The sequence below is a fragment of the Macaca nemestrina genome, chromosome 1 (genome assembly GCF_043159975.1).
Source record: "Macaca nemestrina isolate mMacNem1 chromosome 1, mMacNem.hap1, whole genome shotgun sequence".
NCBI lineage: Eukaryota > Metazoa > Chordata > Mammalia > Primates > Cercopithecidae > Macaca > Macaca nemestrina.
The window spans coordinates 211,890,641-211,898,971 of record NC_092125.1 but is presented as its reverse complement, the minus strand read 5'-3'; the positions used below and the strand labels follow the sequence as shown (position 1 = coordinate 211,898,971).

The 8,331-nt window shown below is 48.0% G+C and overlaps 1 long non-coding RNA gene across 1 annotated transcript; it reads left to right on the top strand.

Annotated features, from left to right (window-relative positions):
* The first annotated feature begins 714 nt into the window (after window positions 1-714).
* Window positions 715-7,661, top strand: LOC105494400 (uncharacterized). Its single transcript, XR_011609434.1, has 3 exons — window positions 715-1,004; window positions 2,791-3,275; window positions 7,549-7,661. It is a non-coding gene; the product is annotated as an uncharacterized lncRNA (long non-coding RNA).
* Window positions 7,662-8,331: the final 670 nt, after the last annotated feature.

The following is an 8,331-nucleotide window of genomic DNA, read 5'->3' as shown; positions in this document are numbered from 1 at the left end:
GCATGCGCCACCATGCCCGACTAATTTTTGTATTTTTAGTAGAGACGGAGTTTCGCCGTGTTGGCCAGGATAGTCTTGAACTCCTGACCTCAAGTGATCTCCCCATCTCAGCCTCCAAAAGTGCTGGGATTATAGGCATGAGTCACCGTGCCCGGCCTTTCCTGGGTTTTCTTAATCTTTCCATTTAAAGTATTTTTTAAAACCCAAACTTTTGTCGAGCACCTGCCCTGTGTCCAGGCTGTGCTAAGTGGGGATATGCAGTGGCCAGACCTTCTGGATCCTTGTCTTCCTGTGTGTGGGAGCAGGGGTTGTGCCTGCTCTGCGCCTCCACTCTCTACTCTGGCGCTCACTCTCCTCCTTCCCTTCCCTGCTGCCTGTGCCTCTCTCCACATGCTCTTTCTTGACAGTCTTGTCTACCATGGCCTCAGCCACCAGCTACTGCCTGAGGACTCCCCAGCCTTCAGTCCAGAACATTGTGTAATGACCTTCAGTCTGGGATGTCCAGAGTCTATCAGGAGCCCTCTGCCTGCCCCTAACCCTGGACTCCAGGCACCCCCTCTAGTTCTTCCTTCACAAATTGCCACAGTGCTTTCTCTAAGTCACAATGGTCCACTGTGACTGCTCAGTGCTACAAGGTGGAATCCTCATTCTTTCACCCACCCGACTCCTATTCATCCTGTAAGACTCAGTCCAGGTACCACCTCCTCCAGCAGGTTCTCCAGGATTGACCCAGTGACTGCTCTGTGTGTCCCCAGCACAGGAGCTCCCCTCCAGCATGGTGGGATAGAGCCCAGGGCCTGGCACAGGGTGAGAATGGCCCCAGTGAATGTGGACTGGAGACCCAGTGGCTGTATAGAGTTCACAAACAGTCTAAATCTCTTGTTTTACCCATGGGGACAGGAGGTCTAAGGTCTCAAATGGATTTAGCAGCAGAGCCAAGACTCCAGCCCAAGTGCCTGGATCTCATTTCAGTGTCTGTCCCATCAGAGCACACAGCCAGGAAGGTGAGACAGCAGGTACCGTGGGGAGAGGCCACTGACTGGTCAGTGTCAGGCATGCTGAGTTATCTGTGGCCCTGTCCTATTCTGAGGGTATTTTCTTCTGCACAGATAAAGTCAGATCTTTGCACTTGTCCAGCGAGGTGTTCCTCACGGTAAATGGATGACAATTCACAAAGTGCCTACTGTGCGTCCACCTTGGCCTGGGGCTTTCATGGGTGTTATCTTGCTTCCATTGTCTTGGGGGAGGAGCCAGGAGGGATGTGGACGACAGAGGACTTCCTTAAAGGTGGGATCACGGCACAGCACCTTGGCCTCTTCCTTGAGTGCTGGGTGCTCGGCAGGTGCTTGCCAAGGTGTGCGTTGCACAGAGGATTTGCTGGCTGGGTCCCATGAGCTTGCACAGCTGAGCTTGGTTAGAGAGTAACTGGAACACCAAAAATGCTCGACCTTGGACCACAGCTTCCGTATCACCAGGGTCAGCTGGGCTGTGGCCCCAGCTTCCTCAAGAACTCAGAGACTTGGGTTCTCCCACTGAGTCGCACCTGGCTGAGCACTTCTGGGATGGGTTCTGGTGCAGCGTGGTGCTCCAGTGTCCAGCATGGGCCCTGACACTCAGGAGGCCCTCGTATATGGTTATTGAGTGATTCAGCTACCTGTGCCATCTTGGAGGTGGCCACGTCCCTCAGACCTCAGTCTCCTGGTAACAAAAAGGGATCCTTTCTGTCTCCAGAGGACATGGCTTAAAACCCTTAGGGGCAAGCACTCCATGAGCACTTACTGTATGCCACGCCCTGTTCTAACACTTCACATGTGCAAATTCGTTTAGTCCTCATGACTACTCTTGGTACTATTCAGGTGCCATTTTACAGATGAGGAAATCGAGACTCAGAGAGGTTAGGTAGCTCTCCAAGGTCCTGAAGCTGGTGAGTGGCAGAGTCAGGATTTGAACCCAGACCATCTGGCTGTATGGTTCATGCTCCTAACCGCTAAATCTATGGACTTTTTGACTGACTCTCATCTTGGTCCAGAGCTGTTGGGATTTAAGAGGGAGCCACTGTTGTTTTTACTATTACTAAAGGACAAACCCACAGGCATGGCTGGAGATAGAACCTTATTTCTGGGACTTGATTTGAGGAAGGGTGTAGAAAGAGTGTGTGGGGAATATCCCAGTTTGACCAAGGGTTTGCAAAGGGCAATCCATGTAAGACACGAATCTAATCCTGTCTTGTCCTTGAATTGGCATTGGGCTTAACTCCTTTTCTTCATTCCTCTATGAGAGTGGTGGGAGGCAACTCACCTCTCAGGGTCGCAGAGACCTGACCTCCCAAGGGGGCTGGCCCCTGCTCAGACCAGGCAGCCTAGGAGCCCCTCAGCTGCCCCATCAGGACTCATTGCACCTCCTTCCCCAGCCTTGGCAGCTGGCCCTGGGACTTGAGGGGGGCAGGAGGACCAGAATGGGGAAGGGTCAAGGCTGAGCCTCTCCAGCCTGCTTGTTTGAGCAGGAGACTTGGGCATCTGGGCAGATGGAGGATGGGCCCTTTCTCATTCAGCGGAGTCTCCTGTAGGGCTCTCTTGGTGTTTAGTAGGTGCTGACTCCTGGGTGATAGCAGTCTAGTGGGCCAGGGCACAGGTTGGGGATGGGGGATGGGATCAGGGAGGCAAGAGGAGGCTGGGATACATGGCCAAAGCTATGGACTCAGGAGTCAGATTTTTATCCTAACCCTCCCCTAACCCCCATTTCCTTGGGAAAGTTAGTTCCTGCCTAGAACTCCATTTCTCTTTCTTTAAGATGGAGATCATAATACTGTCCCTGTGAACATGAAACAAGCACAGATGTAGGACCAAGTGTAAGGTGTGGGCCATATAAAGCATGGAATAAAGGTGGCTGCTGTTATTACAACTCATACCAGGAGCTCTTGCTGAGTGAGCTAACATGGCGGGTCTGTAGCCTCAGAAGTAGGCACCTGACTAGGCCTGGCCAATCAGAGGATTCCACTGATTCTGGATAGACATGTGACTCAAGCTTGGCCAATGAATTCAAGCCCTGGGACTTTTGTTGGAACCATTGGAAAGAAAGGCCCTCTTTCTGCTGGGGTTGATGAGAGGATAGGAGACCAGCCTGGAGCTGCTGGTAGTTGTTATGCCTCCATGAGGGAAGAGACCCCTTCTGAGGATTAGGCTGGTCCAGAGGTGGAGAGAGGGAGATTAAAACCTGATGTCATGCCTTGATGCTCTGCAGCCAGCCTTGCCTGAAATCGAAGCAGATTCATGCATGTGAGTCAAAAATCTTTTCTTTTTAGAGCTTGTTTCTGTTACTTGTAATTAAAATAGTCTTGAGTAATGAAGGCTAATTCAGAACAAAAGGCAAATTTTGTTCTGAAATGCTTGGTTTTGGGGGAGTGAAATAGTCACACTCAGTAAATGAGCCAAAAAATATCTTTCCTAAAATGTAGTTTGGGAAGGGAGAAGGCTTCATGAGGGTCACATGCCAGAGGAGACAGTAATAACTGTGGATGTAGCCACGTAAGTCATTCATTCATTTGACCATTCAAAGGGACTTAGAGAGCACCTAGTGTGTGCCATACAGTGGGCACAACAATGCTGTCTCCATAGAACTTAGTGGGAGGATGTACATATATCAAATGATGACAAGTGCCCTGAGTGACACTGAGGGAGAAGCTCTGGGTGGGTATAATGAGGTTGGGAAAGGCTTTTCTGATGAAATGATATTAAACTGAGGTCTGAAGGAGGAGAAGAGTTGTCTGGCGAAGGAGTCTGGGGGAGAGGGGCCAGAGGGTGTGCCAAGCAGATGTGCTGAAGTGTTTGAGGGACTGGATGAAAGGAAATGCCTCTCTGGATCTGCAATGGGGAGAGGAGTGGGTGGGAGGGAGTCCAAGTGGGGCAGAGACCATTAGGAGGCTTTAAAGAGAGGATGATGGCTGGGATGGAGAGCAGAGGGGCCAGTGGAGGGGGAGTAGTGGGAGAACCAGGAAGGGGGATGAAGTGAGGGCGCTGATGAGGGTCCCAGGAGTGCTTGGGGTGGAAAAGTTGTCTAAGAACCTTGACATGAAGTCTGGAGGTTGCTGTTGGAATCTTCTAGCTGCCTAGAGAGAGAGTTTTGGCTTGGAGGTGGTGCAGGAGCATGGGGAGGAAGACCAGGAGAGAGAGTGAATGTCCTTTCACATGGCCCCCGAACACCCATCACCCAGATCAAAGATGTCATCTGCACTCAAGGAGCCCCCCACATGTCCCATTCCATTCTCTAGCCACCTCTTGAAGGAAATCACCAATCACTATCCTGACTCCTGCCAACATGGATTAATGTTGCCTTTTGTTTTTTTTTTTTGAGGCAGAGTCTCACTCTGTCGCCCAGGCTGGAGTGCAGTGGTGTGATCCCAGCTCACTGCAGCCTCTGCCTCCCAGGTTGAAGTGATTCTTGAGCCTCAGTCTCCCGAGTAGCTGGGATTACAGACACATGCCACCACACCTCGCTAATTTTTGTATTTTTAGTAGAGACAGGATTTCCCAATGTTGGCCAGGCTGGTCTTGAACTCCTGACCTCAAGTGATCTTCCTGCCTCAGCCTCCCAAAGTGCTGGGATTACAGGCATGAGCCACTGCACCCAGCTAATATTGCTTATTTTTGCGATTTACATAAATGGAATCACATGGCATGTCCTCTTTTTGTGTGTAGCTTCTTTCTCTCAACCTCATGTCTGTGAGAGTCATCCCAACTGCGTGCACAGGTATATTGCTCATTCTCATTGCCAGGTAGAATTCATTATATGGCTGTACCACAAATTAGTTATTCTGCTGTTAATGGATATGTGAGTTGTTTCCAGTTTTTGGTTGGTACAAATAATACCGCTAAGAACATTTTTGTATTATACACACCTTTTGGGGATACATCACCACTCATTTCTATTGGGTTTAAACCTACATATGGGATTACTGGGCCATGGAGTATGTGTATGTTCACTTTAGTAAATTCTGCCAGTTTCACAAAGCAGTTGTACACCTTTACACTCCACCAGCAGTGAACGAGAGTTCCAGTTCACTTGCTCCACATCCTTGCCAACACTTTATTGTCAGTTTTTCTCATTTTGGTCATTCTTACGAGCTTGAACCAGTGTCCCACTGTGGTTTTAATCTGGCCATTGGATAGCTTCTTTGGTGAAGTGCTTGTTCATTTCTTCTGCCCATTTTTGTATTGGATTGTCTTCTTTTCTTAATTTTTTTTTTTGAGATGGAATCTCACTCTGTCACCTAGACTGGAGTGCTATGGTGCTCACTGCAACCTCCACCTCCTGGGTTCAAGGGATTCTCCTGCCTCAGCCTCCCGAGTAGCTAGGATTGCAGGCACCTGCCACCACACCCTGCTAATTATTTGTATTTTTAGTAGAGACGGGGTTTCACCATTTTGGCCAGGTTGGTCTCGAGCTCCTGACCTCAGGTTATCCACCTGCCTTGGCTTCCCAAGTGCAGGGATTACAGGCATGAGCCACTGTGCCTGGCTGGTTTGTAGAATTCTTTATATATTCTGGACATAGGTCCTTTGTCAGATGTATGGATTTCAAATATTTTTCTCCCACTCTTTAGCTTGTCTTTCTACTCACTTAGTGGTGTCTTTCAGTGAATGGAAGTTGTAAACCTTAATCTGCTAAATGTATCCATTGTTTCCTTTTATGGTTGGTGCTTTCTGTTTTCTGTTTAAGAAATTTTTGCCAGCCCAGAGGTCATGAAGATATTCTCTTATGCTTAGAAGCTTTTATTTATCTTTCACATTTAGACTGACAGTTTATCTGGAATAAATTTGTGCATGGTGTGTGAAGCAGGGGTCAAGCCTTTTTCCTCTCAGGGACACCTAGTTGATCCTTTACTGAAAAGATTTTGCTTCCCACACTGCAATGCAGTATCACCTTTGTCATGCATCCAGCATCACAGGTGTGGGGCTGTGCCTGGACTCCCTAAGCTAATTGATGGGTCTGTCTATCCTTACACCAATATTACAATGCCTTTTTTTTTTTTTTGAGACAGGGTCTCACTCTGTCACCCAGGCTGGAGTGCAGTGGTGTGATCTCAGTTCACTGCAACCTTGATCTCTCTGGGCTCAAGTGACCCTCCCATCTCAGCCTCCTGTGTAGCGGGGACTACAGGAGTATGCCACCATTCTCAGCTAATTTTTTTGTATTTTGTAGAGATTGGGTTTCACCATGCTGCCCAGGCTAGTCTCCAACTCCTGGATGCCAGCGATCTGCTCACCTCAGCCGCCCAAAGTGTTGGGAGCCACTATGCTCAGCACTTTTTTTTCTTTTTTTAATTTCAACTTTTATTTGTCATCTAGTGACATCTTGTTCAGAGAACAAGTCCTCTAGCTTGTTCTTCATTCTCAACTTTGACTTGAATATTCTTGATTTTTTTGCATTTCTAAACAAATTTTAGAATCATCTTGACACACACTCTCTCTCTCTCTCACACACACACACACACACATACACACACACACACACGGGATTTTAAATCATAATTTCACTGAATTTCTACATCAAGTTGAGGAGAACTGACATCTTTATAATAGGAAATCTTCTGATCCAGCTTATAGTTTGTTTAAAAAATAAAGTTGACTTTATATTTTCCTTTGTAAAGTAATAAAGCAGAAAAATTGGAAATGTAAACATGCAGAAAGAAGTGAGTTTCGGCCAGATGTGGTGGCTCACGCCTGTCATCCCAGTTTGAGACCAGCCTGGCCGACATGGTAAAACTCTGTCCCTATTAGAAATACAAAAATTAGCTAGACATGTGGCACACACCTGTAATCCCAACTGCTTGGGAGGCTGAGGCACGAGAATCGCTCGAACCCGGCAGAGGGAGGTTGCAGTGAGCCGAGATTGTGCCAGTGCACTCCCGCCTGGGTGACAGAGCTAGACTCTGTCTCAAAAAAAAAAAAAAAAAAAAGAAGTGGTTTTCTTTGGTACTCATTTAATGCCCATACCCACCAGCGCTAAGATGGTGGTGGGTCTTTTTCTGGTCTTTTTTCTACACATTTTGCTTTACATCACTGATGTCATAGTGGGCAATTTTGCATTCTGTTTTACACTTAACTTTATTTATTTTTGTTTTTTTATTGAGACGGAGTCTCGCTCCATCACCCAGGCTGGAGTGCAATGGTGCGATCTCAGCTCACAGCAACCTATGCCTCCCAGGTTCAAGCGATTTTCCTGCCTCAGCCTCCCAAGTAGTTGGGCTTAGAGGTGCTCGCCACCACGCCCGGCAAATTTTTTTGTATTTTTAGTAGAGATGGGGTTTCACCATGTTGGCCGGGGAGTCTCAAACTCCTAAGCTCAGGTGATTCGTCCACCTCAGCCTCCCAAAGTGTTGGGATTACAGGCATGAACCACTGCACCCTGCCACGCTTAACCTTAGAATATGTTTTTTTTTTTCATGTTACTTCAAACTGTTTGTAAACATAACTTTCAATTACTAGAAAGCCATTTATAAGTTGATATTCCATAGTTCACCTAACTACTCCCCTATTATCATACACTTAGGTTGTTTTCAAACATTTTCTATATGAATGACACAGTGGTGACATCTTTGCGCAGGAGGCCTCATCTGGATCTGATTATGAGAGACTCGCAGAAGTGAAATGATTGTCTCAAAGGTATGAACATTTTAAGGCTCTTGATCCTTGACATGGAGCCAGCCAGTGGCAGAGCCAGAACTATGAGCTGAGGCCCTGGCCCTGTCCGGTCCTCTTCCTCAAAGGCCAAGTCCCTTGGCCTTGGGGCTCCCAGGCAGCGGAGGAGACATAGTCTCCTTCCTTCAGACTCAGGGTCAGTCTCAGTGGCCTCACCCCAGCCTTGTCCTGCTGGATAACCATGGTAACCAGGGTAACCACGAGCCAGAGAGGTAGAGGAAGCCGCTTGCCCTAACTGATCTGGGTCATGGTGAGAAAAGATGGCCCCTTGCTGGGCCCTGTGGGAGTGGAGCTGAAGGACAACATTCCTTTTGGTGAAGCCCTGCCAAGGTTTCCTGTACACCTTGTATGTGTTGGGCAGAGTGGGGATAGTGGAAGAGGCAGGGTATAGGTTCAGAAGGTCTGGGGATGAGTTCTGGTCATTATTTCTTTTTTTTTTCTTCCTTTTTATTCTTTCATTCATTTATATCATTTTATTTTATTTCGGAGACAGGGTCCTGCTTTGTCACCCAGGCTAGAGTGCAGTGGCACAATCACAGCTCATTGGGGCCTCGAACTCTGGGGCTCAAGCAATCCTTCTGCCTCAGCGTCCTGAGTAGCGGGGACTGCAGGTGCACACCATCACGCCCAGCTT